Source organism: Eucyclogobius newberryi, unplaced genomic scaffold (assembly GCF_026437365.1).
Source record: "Eucyclogobius newberryi isolate DKJ021-1_F unplaced genomic scaffold, fEucNew1.0.hap1 SCAF_58, whole genome shotgun sequence".
Classification (NCBI taxonomy): domain Eukaryota; kingdom Metazoa; phylum Chordata; class Actinopteri; order Gobiiformes; family Gobiidae; genus Eucyclogobius; species Eucyclogobius newberryi.
This window is the reverse complement of record NW_027316256.1, coordinates 483654-501005: the sequence shown is the minus strand read 5'-3', so window position 1 is coordinate 501005 and position 17352 is coordinate 483654.

Below are 17352 nucleotides of genomic sequence, written 5' to 3'. Positions count from 1 at the left end.
TACATTTGCTAAATAATCTAGTGATATAATTTGATTGTTGTTAAAGCGGAACTAATTAACATTGTCTCCTTATTGAACATCTGTGTAAGTTCGTGTGGTGGTTGAACATGTATTTCCTGGGCATTTGAAGTGTCCGTCTTCGTCACCTGCTTCTTCTGGCCTCATAGACCTGAAGACAACTCTCCTGAGAAACCCTGACACTTTTTTTTATATTTGGCAATGTGAAATGTTTTAGTATGTGACTCGACTGTCTTATGGAGGAAACTAAAATGTACTTTGTTTTTGCTTCGCTTGCCTCTCAGGGCTTCTGTAGTTTACTGTGAATAATGCAATATAATCTTAGGCACAGTAGGCAACTTTCTGGAGGTGGAAAGCCAACCGCACAAGTCCATGGAAATACAAAGATAAAATATTACAGCCAAAGGAACAACATTTCTATGGAAACAAGTGGAAGCTCAGGTTTGTGGAAATACAAGTCCGCTCACTGTGACTACTTTTCTTTTTTGTGTGGAATAAATTATTGTTTTATTTGTCTTTTTTTCCTCTAAAAGTTACGGACATAGTGTGACTTTAGGAAGGACTCAAGAAATCCAAATAAATATAAATATTAAAATTTATATTTGTTAATAATATTTGTTATATTTGTTTCAAACATCCTGAAAGAAAACTTCTTTCAGGATGTTTGATTTTATAAAGCTGAGTTTGGCTGAAAGTTGATGAATTATTTAACTTGTGTGTGTGTGTGTCTGTGTAGGTGTGTGTGTGTCTGTGTAGGTGTGTGTGTGTGTGTGTGTGTGTGTGTGTCTGTGTAGGTGTGTGTGTGTCTGTGTAGGTGTGTGTGTGTCTGTGTAGGTGTGTGTGTGTCTGTGTAGGTGTGTGTGTGTGTCTGTGTAGGTGTGTGTGTGTCTGTGTAGGTGTGTGTGTGTCTGTGTAGGTGTGTGTGTGTGTCTGTGTAGGTGTGTGTGTGTGTGTGTCTGTGTAGGTGTGTGTGTGTGTCTGTGTAGGTGTGTGTGTGTGTGTGTCTGTGTAGGTGTGTGTGTGTCTGTGTAGGTGTGTGTGTGTCTGTGTAGGTGTGTGTGTGTGTCTGTGTAGGTGTGTGTGTGTGTGTGTCTGTGTAGGTGTGTGTGTGTCTGTGTAGGTGTGTGTGTGTCTGTGTAGGTGTGTGTGTGTGTCTGTGTAGGTGTGTGTGTGTGTGTGTCTGTGTAGGTGTGTGTGTGTCTGTGTAGGTGTGTGTGTGTGTGTGTGTATTTTTGTGGTTTATGGAGATCCTAGTTGGATGCAGATGATAATTAACAGTGTGTGAATGAAACAAAACCCAGCTCAGATCAGCAGGTCGGTTTTGAAGGTGAAAGGTGTAAAAAGATGTAGATTCAGTGCGGCATATGGGGCCGTATTTTGCTCCCGGTTTTAGCGTTAACTCGGGCGTTACAGAGCTCATTTCGTCACATATTGCTTCACATAGAGCGCGGAATTCAAGAATAGAGGTGTGATCGTGCAAAATATGAGGTGAAGTAAAGCAACTTGAGGGCGTGGTCTGGTGCATTATTTGAATGACCAGAATTGTAACTAGTAAACATCCAAACTAGTGCATTGGAGTCATGTTACTACAAGGTTATTTTGTTCTCCCACTCCGTAAACAGCACAGCGCCGTTACACACTCAGCTCTTAAAGGTCTTTGCTGGACACCTCCACCTCTGGCGTTGGACACCTCCACCTCTGGCGTTGGACACCTGTTACTGCACCAGACTGGACCGTGCAGACTTGCATGTGCTCAGCTTAGGGCGGAAAGTCTATTTGGGAAATGTCACATCCTTGTCCCACTTTGTGTAAAACTGGCACAGACAGAACAACAGAAGATCCGCACATGCCATCAGACTTTTGGCTGAGCTGCATGCGACTCATACTCCGGTTGAATTGGCACAAGTCCATCTTGAGGACATATGCTCCAAACACTGGGGAAATTGGGACTATGCTCGCAGCGGGGCAAGTGCCACACGGTTAGCACAAGAAGTCAGCGTAGCACACCTCTGCCTGTAAACTCTCCACTGGGGCTCAGAGGGCAGCCACCGGGGCTAATGTGGGTCATCGCAGCAGCCTGGGGGTACGCTTCGGGATCATCCGTGGCTCTGCTGCTGGATCGTTCCCTCGTTTATGGATGACAAATCGAGTTTATGAGCAGACCTGTGCTACGGAGACTGTGATGCATTCTGTGCTCAGCATTTCCAGGTTCTGGACCTGGTTTAGACTTGGTTTGGACTTGGTTTAGTCCGGGCACTCCGGTGATGAAAGTGAGTTTGCTGCTTTGCGCCAAATAATAAATAAAGGTGAATTAAATAAAGAAACAATGGCTTAAGGCTGCATTTCAAAATGTTATTTAATTTATTCAGGTTATCCTATTTTAGAAAATCAAATGTCTTTTGCCTGTTTATGAGACCATGACAAACATCTCATACAGGTTGTGCTTTATAATGCCACAGTTATCAGTCATTAGTTCAAACACTATCACCATATATGGACTGGCACCGTCCCACTCCAGCCTCCAGCGGCCAAGTCCAGCCTCTTCACGACAGCGTTAAGGTCGGCAAGGGAGGAAAAGAGCACCCAGGAACCGCCCTGGAAAAGGCTCCTGTTAACACTAAGTCCGGGGGCAAAATACGGCCCATGACGTTTAAGTCTCTCCAATTGAACTCTCACAACACTTATTCCACTGTGAAAGAGGAGCTCATGTCTTTATGTGAGTGAAAGGAGCCACACAGGCAGATGTAGGCCACAGGAGCAGGGAATCTCTCTGGGGGAGTTTTATATTAGAAAGACGTGAAAGCATAAGAAACATGGCCTGTGTTCATTAATACCTTAAATATTAATCATAGTTTTACATCAGCAGTCATCATGTCAATTTGATGTTTCAAAAAAAAGTTGGAATATATATAAACAGCACAGTTTTTTGTCATCAAACACAAAATTCCATTTATGTGCAAGGAACACATTTGACAGTTTAAACATAAAAGTGTGTTCACATATTTTTATTTACTAAAAAATAAATATAGTGGACCAATTATGTTAACTTGTTAAACATTTGTATTCTACCCTTTCTTATGCACTTGAAGTGACCAGACAATTTAAAACCCCTTCAGCTGAGGGCAGATTTTCCTAAAAATGCCAGAAAACATAAATCTTTTATTACTCTTTTTTAAACATCTTCTACCGTTGTATGGATTCAAATTACGTTGAGTGGATTTGATCAAGGAGGGGTGGAATCATCCCAAACCATAAGAATCCTCTTCCAACTGTGAGCGCCAAAATGCGTAACGATTAGAACATTCTCCTTCAGATTGATTTTGTCTAATTTTTGAGTCTGTCTTTTGAAAATACGCGATTCTGTTAATAGTTTAATGTTTCGTACCTTCGATTACATTAACTTCAAGTCATAAATCAGATGTTTTGCGTCTAATGGAACATGTGGAGAGAGCCGACTCAGACAGAGACATGATATATGAGCTTATATTGGCAGAGTTTGGACATTTTACCCAGATTTAGGTGTAAATCCTAGTGTGTGTGTGTTATCTGTATGTTTACACCGCCACCTGCTGGCCATAATTCACAATGAACCTTGCCACAGAAACAACAATAGCAACAAAAAAACAACAAACCAAAAAAAGCATGGATATTATGGGTCAAAATCATGAATATAAAACATCAAATTAAATGAAAAAAAAAACACATTTGATGCCATGACATTATCTTCTACAATCACTGTTGATGTTTTCATAATTTACATAAAAAATGCATTGATTAAAAACAAAATTGCCCTAAATGATTTACTTAAAATACAGACTACTTGCATCTTTATTCCACTAGAGGGCAGCAGAGCATCATCATTAAATACACTTCTTTCTTCTGTAAAGGAATGTGATATTTTTATATTCAACGTAAAGAACACTGAGTAGTATTTTTTCATAAATATTCAATTTTTTACTTGAGTACATATTTAGCAGCATTATTAATAATACTAATACTGCCTTACACTTGTGCTTCAGACTTGTTGAAGCCTCTACGATCGCTGTTGTCATTATTCAGTCGCTCAGTCACGACATTTACACACATAAAGACATCAGTGCGAGCGCGGCTGAGGGACGTTTACGCCGGCTGCACACTGACTCTGATCCGGGTGCAAGTCTTCGATCGTATCTGAAATCAACGTGCCCTGTTCCACTGCGAGCACTACATGGGTCTGTGGAAAGCATCCGCAAGAAGTCTATCTTTGCCGAAGACTTCAAAGTCATTATACAAGTGTTCTCCTGCAAAACCATGTGAATCTGCGCAGCATTGGTCAAATACAGAACACAGTGGACGCGAGTTGGTGTAACAGGCAATCTGCAAGTGAGTGACCCAAGTGGAGTCAGTGTACGCAAGGCATTAGGATGTGTCTAGGAATTTAGAAGTAGCACAAAAACGTTGCAGTTATATTTGCTAATAAAGACAGAGATTCTACATAGACTTTCAGATGTGCTCGGAGGTTCCTAGCATGTCTGAAAGACCTAGTAGGACTTGTGCTGCTCACATGTTTGCTCTCTCTAGCCCAAACAAACACGTTGACGCTTTGCTAGTTTTGACTTTCATTTAAACGTAGTCAGTCAGTACGTTTACATGCAAACGAAAAAACCGAATTGTTGCTTTAATCCTATACAATGAGACATCTTCGTGTGCATGTAAACGCCTAACTCTGATAGAAATCAGCGTTAAAAAGCTACGATATAGAGACACCCAGATTATGCGGTTGTGTTTGGTTTCCTCGTGCCAAGTATACATGTGTTCGCGGTGACGTCGTACAGCCGGGACTTCCCCAGAGCGGCCATTTTAAAAGGGGCACGCGATATATAAAAACCAACACGACTGCATCCTTTTCTATGGCATAATGAGCTACGAAGACTTTGATTCTTTAGACGATAACGGTAAACTAAGGTACATGACAAAGCTCTCATTTCTTGGTCAGTCAACAGTACAATGACCTTACAGAACAATGACCTTACAGAACAATGACCTTACAGAACGCCGATTTTTGGCATTTTGGCCTCAAATTTCCTGGATTTCGTGTGCAGTTGCCGTGCTGTTGTGCCCCTTTCAAAATGGCAGACTCCCGGATGTGCGAACGCGTGTATACAGCTTAATTGCACTGAAACCAGACAAGGCTCGTGCGCATGCTCCACGGCCCACGCTGACCTATGACCCCGGAGCAAAACAAGCCCTCCAACAGCATACGCCGTTGTTGTCTGCCTCCCTACATACGAGATGAACGAAGCTGTACGACTGTCCATCTCGCTGTTGTTCGAAAATGCGCACGACAGTTGTTATATGTGACGCAAAAGGTCGACCGGAATGGGGGGGGGGGTCCGCTGAAACGACGCATATCGCCACCTAGTGTTAGGAGGACGACACGCTCTGGTCAGGAATTCCACTTTCTCGTCTGCGTGTGTACTTGGACAAGGACAGAGTTTCGTCAAGACGTCAAAACCGAATGTTATAAAAAACGTTTTTTTTTCGTAATCATGTAAACGCACCGCAGTTTGTCATCTCACCTGATCTAAAAACAGTGTGTACACGAACTAGAAGAGGTTGGGTCCGTTGTGAGAATCGATCCGCAGCACCTCCACGTGCCTGGGTTCACAAGCACTCTGGACAATCCATTTCAATTGGACTAACCGATTTTTCTGATGTGTATGTTAATAATTCATGCACAACTTGGTCACGGCAGGAATGGATCTTCGGACTTTCAGGTTGGGGACGGCCGATTGTACTTGTAGCTGAGCACATTCTAAGCCATGTAAATGTATTCTTACTTGCGCACAATATTTCACTACTCTTTCCACCGCTGCATCTTAGTATGGACGTAAATAATGCAATAACTGCAGCATGTAAAGAGCGGCTGTGTTCATTGCAGAGCCACAGCTGCAGAACACGACACTCAAAAGGTGAGCAGGTCTAGTTATTTCCTTTAGCCGTGTACCAATGTGTTAAAGATCTTAGTTCATATTCACAAACATAGAATATCAAGTTAGGCTGATAAAAGTACAAATCTCTGAACCACGAGGGAGTTCACTGTGCAGGTCCCTGGGTTTTCTGGAGCAGCATGTGCCTAAATAATGAATGAGATCCATGCAGTGGAGATAAAACAAAACGGCTCAGTGTTATGAGGACACGAGGCATGGTGAATACTAACCAGGCCTGAGCGCACTTCTCCTATGCCTCCTCGAAAGAGTGCATTATCTACAACTCTTACATAGCTGCACTTCAAAGAGCTCGGTCTGGTTTCGACATAGAGCTACACAGAGCAACCATGTGCTGTAGCTTTAATGAACATTTCAAATATTGAGAGTTTACATGCACGATGGAGGCTAACCAGCTAAGATGTAGTCTACATCCCCAATGTAGTGGTTTTCCATCCAAAAAATAATAAAATAATTGGTGGCATGTAAAGTTTTATAAGGAGATTTTAAAGGACATATGTTATGCAACATATAACAATGTTATAACATTGGTCCCTCATCAAAAACATAGCTGTAGTTATATTTAGCTTCATTCACACATTTGATGAATCTTGTTTAGTAAGTCCTCTCCCTCTGAGCCTCAGAAAACACTCCGCTGCTAATACTTAACAGCAAAGGTTGAGCTCCCGGATCTTCTGTGCTGTTTTTAGTCCATAAATCATCTCCAGACTCGTTCTGAGCAGTTCTGCCTCAAACCATTGGCATTAGCATGTTGGGGAAATCTATCTTTTGTTTGTTTCGCCATTGGTGAAACTAGGGGTGGTCCAATATTTTCATTTTCATTTTTTCTCAGAGTAAAAGTTGAATAGCTGGATACAGCGTCCAGCTTGATGCCATCCGTCCTGTGGAGTTGGTCGTTCTTCTTCACTGTGGAACTTCTCCAGGTTTCTACTTTTTCACAAACAGGTTTGGTAGTTTTTCCTGGCCGAGAAGGAGGGTCTAAGGACAGGGGAGCTTGGGACATTTGTCTAAGGACACGAGATGCTGGGACACTGCCAAGTCCCTATGAACATTATTTAATCTGTTTTTTACTGTCGCCCTCCGAGGAAACTGCTTTTGGGGTTTTGGGCTTTACAAAAATGATTGAATTGAATCTTGAAAGCACAATTCAACACAGGAGCTGGTGACCTCAGATTTGGCTTAAGACCAGCTCACTTTGCTTTTGAAGGAAGCAGTGATATGACCCTGACTCACCTGACTCCTTGGTCACCGCACAGACATGTCTCGTCTTGTTTTAAAGTTTGTAAGACCCTGAACTGTTCCCCCTTTACATCATCTTCAATCTTCAATCAATTTGTTTTTTGCTTCTTTCTCCATTTGTTGTGACTGACTTGTTGCCCCGGTTATGTCTTTACGGACACTTCAACTAAATAACGCATTTATTAAAAAGGCCAATTTAGTCGAATATTATGTCACATGATTTGGAGGATTTTTTAACGTTACAAAAATGCCCCGCCCCTCACACCTCACATTAAAATGGTCCTTTTCTTTCTTTCTTCTGCCCCAACAGCAGCTGGCGCTCAAAACTCAGACATCTCAAAGCAAAACATGCAATAAATAATGTAAGTAATTAAATATGACAAGGTACAGGAATTCAATTATGCAAATCATAAAGTAGGAAATGCAAAGACAATTAAGCCGTATTCTCACACGTATTTCACAGTTTGAAAATAAGGTTGACCAGCTTTCATTTTATGGTCCATTTGTGCTCTTTTTTGGTCAAATCAAATCAAATCAATTTATTTTTGTAAGGCCCAAAATCACAACAACAGTTGCCTCTGAGGGCCACAGGGAGAAATGAATCAACAATGTCTGTGGTGGCGATGGAGTCAGACAATGTCTGTGGTGGCGAGGGACGATGTCCCAGGGTCCTCTGTCCTTAGACTCTCCTTCTCGGCCAGGAAAAACTACAAAAAAAACCTCTTTGGGAAAAAAGCGTAGAAACCTGGAGGAGTTCCAGTGAAGGAGAGATCCGACTCTCACAGACGGACAGACGGACACGAGGAGACTGGAGCTGGACCCACTCTTAAGGCAGATGAGGGACCGTTTGAGTCGAGCTGGACCCACTCTTCAGGCAGATGAGGGACCGTCTGAGTCGAGCTGGACCCACTCTTCAGGCAGATGAGGGACCGTCTGAGGCGAGCTGGACCCACTCTTCAGGCAGATGAGGGACCGTCGGGGGCGAGCTGGACCCACTCCTCAGGCAGATGAGGGACCGTCCACACAGGGCAGGGACCACTTCACCAGGGGAGGGGCATCTGGGTCCACAGGTCCTCAGGAGTGAGAGAAAGAAAAGAAGGCGGTGAACAGTTTGCAAGTGGAATCAAAAAATAAATATTGTTTGATAGCATAAGTAGTCAGAAGAAGAAGAGGATAGTGCTCAAGCTGTCATACTTCCCCCAGCATAGTTACTCCTAGGGCAGCGTAGCTAAAGCTGTGGGTTTATGTTTCTGTTCCTAACTAGTCTGACCAAAAGCGATTTCGAAGAGGAACGTTTTAAGCCTGGACTTAAATGAAGAGACTGTGTCAGCATATTTAGCATGGGTCGGGAGCTGATTCCATAACACAGGAGCTTGGTAGTTAAACGCTCTACCTCCTACAGTACTTTTAGAGACTCTTGGCACCACCAGAAGGCCGGCATTCTGAGAGCGAAGAGCTCTGTTTGGATGATATGGTTCTATAGCATCTTTGAGGTAGGATGGGGCCATGTCATTTATGGCTTTGTAGGTCAAGAGTAGAATTTTGAATTTGATTCTAGACTCGACGGGGAGCCAGTGAAGAGACTTCAGCACTGGCGTAATGTGCTCTCTTCTTTTTGTTCCTGTTAGTAATCTTGCTGCTGCATTTTGAACCAGTTGAAAGCTTTTTATGGAGCTTTTAGGACACGCTGCAAGCAGGGAGTTACAGTAGTCTAATCTAGTCGTTACAAATGCATGGATAAGTTTTTCGGCATCACTTTTAGGCAGAATTCTTCTGATTATTGCTATGTTGCGCAAATGGAAATAGGCTGTTTTACAAGCTTGATTTATATGAGCTTTAAATGAGAGCTCCTGGTCAAATAAGACTCCAAGGTTTCTTACAGTAGAACTGGAGGCTACACTGACATTGTCCAGTGTGGCTATCTGCTCAGATAGAGCGTCTCGTAGATGCTTAGGGCCAAGCACAATGACCTCGGTTTTTTCAGGGTTAAGAAGCAGGTAGTTTAGTGTCATCCAGGTTTTTATCTCCTTCACACAAGTACTAAGTCTGTCTACTTGATCGCTCTGATCAGGTTTCATTGATAAATACAGCTGAGTGTCATCTGCATAGCAGTGGAAGTGAATGTCATGCTTTCTGATAATGTTGCCTAATGGCAGCATATAAAGAGTAAACAGAATTGGACCGAGTACCGAACCCTGTGGCACACCGTAAATTACTTTAGAGCTTGGTGAGGAGCTCTGGTTTACATTAACAAATTGGAACCTATCAGATAGATAGGATTTAAACCAGCTGAGGGCTGTTCCTCCAACACCTACATCACATTCTAACCTCTGCAGTAGAATGTTGTGGTCGATGGTGTCAAACGCTGCGCTGAGGTCCAACAGAACCAGGATTGAGACCAGTCCATCGTCAGCGGCTAATAACAAATCATTTGTGACTTTAACTAGTGCAGTTTCAGTGCTGTGGTGGGCTCTGAACCCTGACTGGAAAACTTCAAATAAGTTATTGTCCTGCAGGTGGCGACAAAGCTGTTTTACTACAACTTTTTCAAGGATTTTAGAGACGAAGGGAAGATTTGAAATAGGTCTGTAGTTTACCAATAGGTCGGGATCTAGATTAGGCTTTTTCAGAAGAGGTTTAATGACTGCATGTTTGAAGGACTGTGGAACATAGCCACTTTCGAGTGAAGTATTTATTATATTAAGAATAGGGTCTATAATTAGGGGGAGAATGTCTTTGAGGAGTCTGCTTGGAATGGGGTCTAGGACACAAGTTGAGCTTTTAGAGGACATAATGGCTGAAGTTATCTCTGCTTGATCAACAGCTGTGAACCTTTCTAAGTTTACAGGTGGATTTATATGGGACGTTAGATTTACAGCTTGGGCTAGTTCAGGGCTAATAGCGGGGGTAATTTCATCTAATTTATCTGATTGTTTTTATTTTATTGTTAAAAAATAGGAGGAAATCATCAGAGCTAAGTGTAGCTGGGATTGAGGGCTCTACTGCACTGTGACAGTTTGTTAGCCTAGCTACAGTGCTGAAAAGGAATTTAGTGTTACTTTTGTTGACTTCTATTAGATTTGAATAATATCTGGTTTGGGCCTTACGCAGAGCCTGCTTATAGGACAGCAGGCAACTTTTCCATGCTTTTAGGGATTCTTCGGTGTGAGAGCGACGAAATAATCCCTCTAACTTTCTAACTTTTTGTTTATGTGAACACAGTTCTTGGTTATACCATGGGGAGGCGCGCTTTGGCCTAATGACCTTCTGTTTTAACGGCGCTACAACGTCAAGAGCAGACTTCAGAGAATTCATGGTCAAGTCGACACATTGATCACTTAAACTGGGACTAAAGCTGTTCTCAGCAGGATCACATGACAACCCTGGTCCTCGAGGTGCGTTCAGCCGTTCACTTCTCTTCACTGCCGCTGAATCATTCATACGGTCTGTCTACACCAGGCATGTCCAAACTACGGCCCGGGGGCCAAATGCGGCCCGCAGACCAATTTTTGTTGGCCCTCTGGCTTCCTGCTAAGTTGGTCCAAACGACAAAAAGTGGTACTTTTACTGTAAAATTGGAAGAATTCAAGCATTTTTATGTGATAAAAACCTATTATTAATGTCCCAAGTATTATTAAAGGTGTAGATGCTCATCGAACAAAGCCAAATGTAACATTTTTTAGTATTTACTTTCAAATTCAACATTGTCAGGTTGTTTGTGGCCCTCTGCTCCATACAAGTTTCAAAATGTGGCCCTCAATGAAAAAAGTTTGGACACCCCTGGTCTACACCAATACATCCACGGTCTACACTCAGATGCAACAGACCTGACCTCCTGATGCCTTCACAGACCTGCTCTTATCGAGGGAAAGAAACAAGTTCACTTAGAGACTTCTTACACTAAAAGCATTGATCATCGCAGTTCTTCAAACGTCTGTTCCTTAAACTAGTATTTAGATTTATAAGATGCAGCGTTCAGGCTTTTAAAACAAGTGCACCTTTGGTTTTGGCATTGGATATAGAGTTATTTCCAATCACAGTTTAACGTGGTTCTTTCTGTACTAGCAGAGGTTATTCCCCGGACTGAACAGCAGATGGCAGCGCCGCTTCACACTTGTACTAGTCTGTGGTTAAATAAACATGACTAACATATGGATCCGTTTTCCATTACGTTCTGACCGCTGCAGTAACACCGTCGTGGACAATGCTTTTCTACAGAGCAGCAAAAAATGATGCAAAAGTGAATGACAGTGATTTAAATGTTCAATGTAAAATCAATAAAATACTGTGAGCTTCAACATTCAAGATGAAGTCAGTCTGCAGCTTCTCCCAGCTTAAGACGTGGCTCACAACAAGAACTGGGAACTTTATGTGTGACAACTGAAACCGCTCAGAACCTGGTGAACACTAACTGTTTTTGAGATGTCAGCACAGACAGACAATCTTATCTTCAATCATTCATCAACTGAAACACTACTTTTCTGGAGTAGAGATTAGAATGTCCCCGTGGACGCTTCTATAATGGAAGGACAAAGTGTAAATCAAAACAAAGTCTCGCTGAGCATAAAAATTCCATAAAAACCTCTAGTATACTATGGCTGTGCAGCATAAAGAAGCTGGACATTGCAGCTGAACAGTTTATGAATAACTAGCATTGAACACATTCAATCGTCCATAAGAGTTAGAGACAAACTTAACTTGCTGCTACAAAGATATTCTTTCTAGATTTATTCCATGAAAGCAAGATAATCCCCAGAATAAAATGATTATTTGGACTTCATTTTCATTTGGACTATTTTTTTACTCCATTTTTGTGAACTTATAAACTTGATAGTCCTTCCAAGTATAAAAGAGCCCTGGGAGCCATGTTCTTGTAACATGCCCATGAAGTAAGGCTGAAATGTCTTGGCAGTTTCAAAACTTCTGCCATGATTTCATGTAGAAAAAATATTCTGTTTGTAGTAATCTTTCTTTCATTGGTCTTTTTTCTACAATGGACACGTGTGCTGCCTGGTTTTCGAGTGGTTTAGGCACAGCACACGTATGCCAGGCTCCAGGTGCAGCCGGCCGCAGTGTCATGAGTTCAAATCTCGACGATTTACTGCATGTCCTCCCTTCTCTCTCACCCCCCACTTCACCCTGTCCTCTCATATCTAACAAAGCCGATGCGCTAAAAAAAAGGAAAACTCCTGGACGAATGAGGGATTACACCTAAATCCCTCGAGTGCCTCAGCCTGTTTAGGTTTACAGCCGAAGTTGCTGGGAATGGGCAGGAACAGGAACACTGGCACACGCCCATCCAGAGCATCCCAAACATGAGGTGATGGTGGTGGATGAATGGCACAACATTGAGCATGTTCGGGACGCTCGTCACACACGTCCAATATTCATACCATCCCATCTTGGTAGCAAAAACAAAAGGATTGCGTTAATATTTTTGTTCAGTGTATAATTAAGTGTCATCTGAACTCCATAGGCTTATGTTTGCTTTTCATGGCATTCTGCTCGTGCTTCTCTCCCGCAGCTCGTCGTCGGCACATCATTTTTCAAACTGTAGCAGCACTAGACTTTCTTTGTTCAAGTCGGTTGCCCTTGAAAATACTCAGGTGTGCTGGGGGTTTGTTATGCAGACAAGACAAGAAGAAGGTCAAATCAAAACAATATCTGCTTCCCAAAATGATTTATGAGAGCTTTTTTTTTTCTTTTTAAAGCGTGAAGTTTAGTTTTAATGCAGCTTCCATTGGCATGCTCGGAGCAGCAAGGAGCAAACCTGATGTGAAGTGGCATGCAGACGATCAATAATTTAGTGCGCGTTTGCTTTTGGTCTGTATAAGATGAGGCGTTACACCAGGACAGTGTCGGACAAACATAAAGGCAGTACACACTTTCTGAGGATAAGTAGGTCTGTTCAAGCAAGAAAATACAAGAATTTGGCTTTTAGAGTCAGCGTGCAGATATGGTTTAAAGGTCCCATAACATGCAAAATCAACTTTTCAGAGCTTTTAACCTTCTTACATTGCTATTTGTGCTTCATATATGTACCCAGAGTGTTTTTTTGATTGATTCCCGCAGTTTTTAGCTATATTACAGACTATCTCCTTTCCGCCAATCTCCAATCTGCACGCGTCACGTTATTATTATCAATTATACACTTAGGATGGACTACGAGACGTGAAAAAAGCATGTTATGGCACCTTTAAAGAGTAAACTGGTGCTTTGGTATATTGTTTAACATTAAGTGCTAAAAATGGCCTCAAAACCTAGCTTACCATAGCTAACCTTTTTCAGTTTTACCCACTACATTTTGTGTGTGTGTGTGTGTGTGTGTGCATGTGTGTGCGTGTGTGTGTGTGTGATTCATGCATGTTAGATTGATCTTTAATAATTATGATGCGATGTCCTTGCTTTCCCTGGAATGTGTTGTTCTGACCTGGCCTTCGTACAGGTCCATATTCCACCATCCTGAAGTCTTTTGGTTGTGTCATATGGTCGGATTATTTATTTTTCACATGTGAAGCCTATCCACAGTAAATATCGTAAGGATTCCGGTTGTTAGAGGAGTGGTTTGCACTCTCGCTTTACAGCAAGAAGGTCCTGGGCCTGGGACAGTCTGTGTGGAGTTTGCATGTTCTCCCCGGTGCGCCGATGTCCCGACCACTAAACACATCAAAAAGATTCTTAATCTCACTGGGGCTTTCCTGGTTGGATAAACATTTATGTACAAATGCCGGTGAATTTAAAGTGCCTCCGACAGGCTGGACAACTCTTTGAACTAAAATGCTGTTTAAAATGTAGCTAGAAATAAAAAAAAATGCTATGTCAAAATAGCTTATTTTTAGGTTTATAATTTCACTTTCTGTTTGTAATTGATGACATCACATTAGGAAATTACCCAGCAAACACTGGAAAAAAACTCATCTAATGGCACAGTTTTTGCACATTTATTTGTTGATTTAATATTTAGAGGGTCAAACACATTATTTCTTTGTGTAAATTCTGCACAAACTTTGTCTGGAGTGAGTGTACTCAGTGTGATGTCACTTCCTGTAATTTTCTACAGATTTTTCTACTTTTCAAGTAGTAACTTGATTTTTGTATATGTACAACAGGTATAAATACACAGTATAAAGTCAAAATTTGAAAATTGTAAAAACCTTTCATGGGCACTTCAACAGTGTCAAAGTGGAGACTATCCCGCTGTCAATGGTCAATAATTACTGCTACAAAAGTATTTCAAGTTACCTGTGACTTGCTGTGGGAATATACATTAGTTTGGGTGCACGGTGGCAAAGGCGCTCTTGCCTCCCAAGAAAGAGATCATGGGTTCGATTCCCGGACCAACATCACATGATCTCTCTGGGTGGAGTCTGCATGTTCTCCCCGTGTTACCGTGGGTTCTCTCCGGGCTCTCCGGCTCCTCCCACCGTCCAAACACATGCATGTGTCAGGTAGAATTGGCAACTCTAAATTGGCCCAATGGACAGGTGTTGAAAATTAACATGTTCTGCTATATACACTTAAAACATTGCATCTGGTTTGTCCAATGTAAATGCTATGTCCTTAAATAAATAAAAAATAATCCTACATTCCTGGCTTTTATGTCGCTTTTGTCAAGCATTGGCAAAATGTATTATCTCAGATGGGATCACATTGCCTTTATATTTACATACACCACACAGCGTTTGTTTTATGGTCTCCAAAGGTCAGTCTTTCAGCATCTACTCAAGTCATGCCATGCTCTCCTATGGCTCTCCTATGGATTGCGGTCTAATGTTTTCCCCTTTGCCGTGGTTACCAAGCTGAGCAAAGTGCCACATAAGTTCTGACATTCAAACCCGAGAATAAAACAGATTGTAATGACTGGATTGAACAGTGCGTCTCCAGTTACATGACCTCGCATCACACCCTCGATTAATCCAAATGATCATTTGCATAGATTGTTCCTGTTGTTCATTTATCTTAATTAATATCCATATCTCCATTTGCATGTTGTCAGCTTGTCCTCACCCATCAGTAACTCCGAATCCTTGTTCCCTTCAACCTCAGTCTCACCTAATACAAGAACACAGTTGTACTGAACATGATTTGACAATTTATGGACTAAAAAATGGCACAGGAGACTTTATATTTTTGATGTCTTTGTTAAAGGAACAATGTAACATGGTTAAAAGCTTAGAACATAATGTGTCCTTATCACTTTCATCATCAAGTCACACAAAAGAAGCACATCAAAACACATCACAATAAAAGTAATAAGGACTGAATCATTCTTAATACACTGTTTCCTCAATATGTGTTCAGTATTTGTTCATGTTTTATTAAAGTTGAATAAGGTGTAGTAATTATAAAACGGCACATATCTTTCAATAAAAAAGTTTCCTTCTGGCGACTTTTAAAGGTAAAAACCGCATGCTCGAAACATCAGCGGAGGCAGAAGTGAAAACTCAGAAACTGAACTGCAACAAGTTGGGTGTGTGAATTAAGTCATGGTCACATAAGACATTTCTGTTTTGAAGAGAGTGATAATTGTAATGTGAGTTATTTATTTGTGGCATCAGACTTTATGCCTCATGTTGGCTGTTTGTTTTGTGCATAATCTCTGTGTCTAGTTCCATGTACTCATCTGAGTGCTAAATGTGGGAGACTGGATATGTGGGGAAATATGTACGGAAGGCAAAGGAGCGTGGTGGTCAGGGGAGGTAGTGTATCTAGCTCTTTGTGAGGAGTGGTACCAGGAGCAGGCGAGGAGACGTTTGGGGGGCCCTTCATTAGGAATGGACTTCTTTTTATGATCTTTTATATGATCAGATTTTAATACCAAAAGTGGGGAAGAATCAACTTACCTCATACAGACCAATCTCAATTCTGAAAGTGTCCAAAAAGAATGGAACAAATACTCCCAAATTCAGTCCACAATGATCAGACATGCTTTATTAGCCAATGACAAATGCCAGATAAACACGATCCTCACACATTATGAATCATACACAAAAACAACAAAGCAAAGCCATCATAATTAGTTTGGATGCTGTGAAAGCTTTTGATTCTGTTAGCTGGCCTTATTTATTTAAAATGCTAAACAAATTTCAAATAGATGACTTAAAGGTGGTATGGACGATTTTTTTCAGCAAATTTTTTATCATATTTCCTCGTGGCGTGGATAAATCATTTGTCCTGCCACGTATCAATCATAAAACGCACCTATCGCTCACCTGCAGCCGCGTCAGGCTCGTCCCCACGTTTCCGCGTGCCTAAGCGCATGGATCTATCATAATATAGTTCCCTCAGTGTACGGGGCAAAATGAAGACGGAGAAAGACAGTTCGAGCTGACGCAGAAGTGGACAGAAATCTACGGGAGACGAGCGATGCGATGCGCTCTGTTGCGCTGATAAACAAACGCACATATGTGTCATGTGTGTCACACGGGGGAGTGGCATGCACACTTCCGCCTGCGTTCTCAAATCGCCGAAAAATCGTCCATACCGCCTTTAATTATAAAAAAATGTATATATATTGGGGCTTTTTACGATGGACCAACACCAAGAATTAAAATCAATGGTCATCGGACAGATACACTGATTCTGGAAGAATGAGTGAGACAGGACTCTGCCTGGTCCTTCCTCCTGTTTGCTTTGTACTTGGAACCATTGGCCAAATGTATAAATGTATTGGACAGTTCACTGAGTTACAACTGATGGGATGGAGCATATAATTGCATGCTACGCAGATGACGTTCTATTGTATTTGACCAAGCCAGAAATTTCCATTCCAATTGCGATGCATTTTCTTCGAAAGATTAGTCCAATGTCTGGATACAAATTAAATGTACAAAAAAACTGAAAGGATCTCATTCTGGCACCCCTTCTGACCTTTAGACAGGCCTATCCATTTAAATGGCAAATGGAGTGTATCGTTTGGGTCCAACATAAAGACCAATCAACAATTTTGGAGAAAAAATAATCCCATCTTTTTACAAATATTGAAAAGTCAAAGGATTGAAATATAAAAATGAATGTTAAGCCCAGATCTGTTCCAGACTCTTCCAACTCCATTCCCAACTGACTGAGAGGAATAAATCAATCTCAAGATTTATATGGCAAGGCAAAA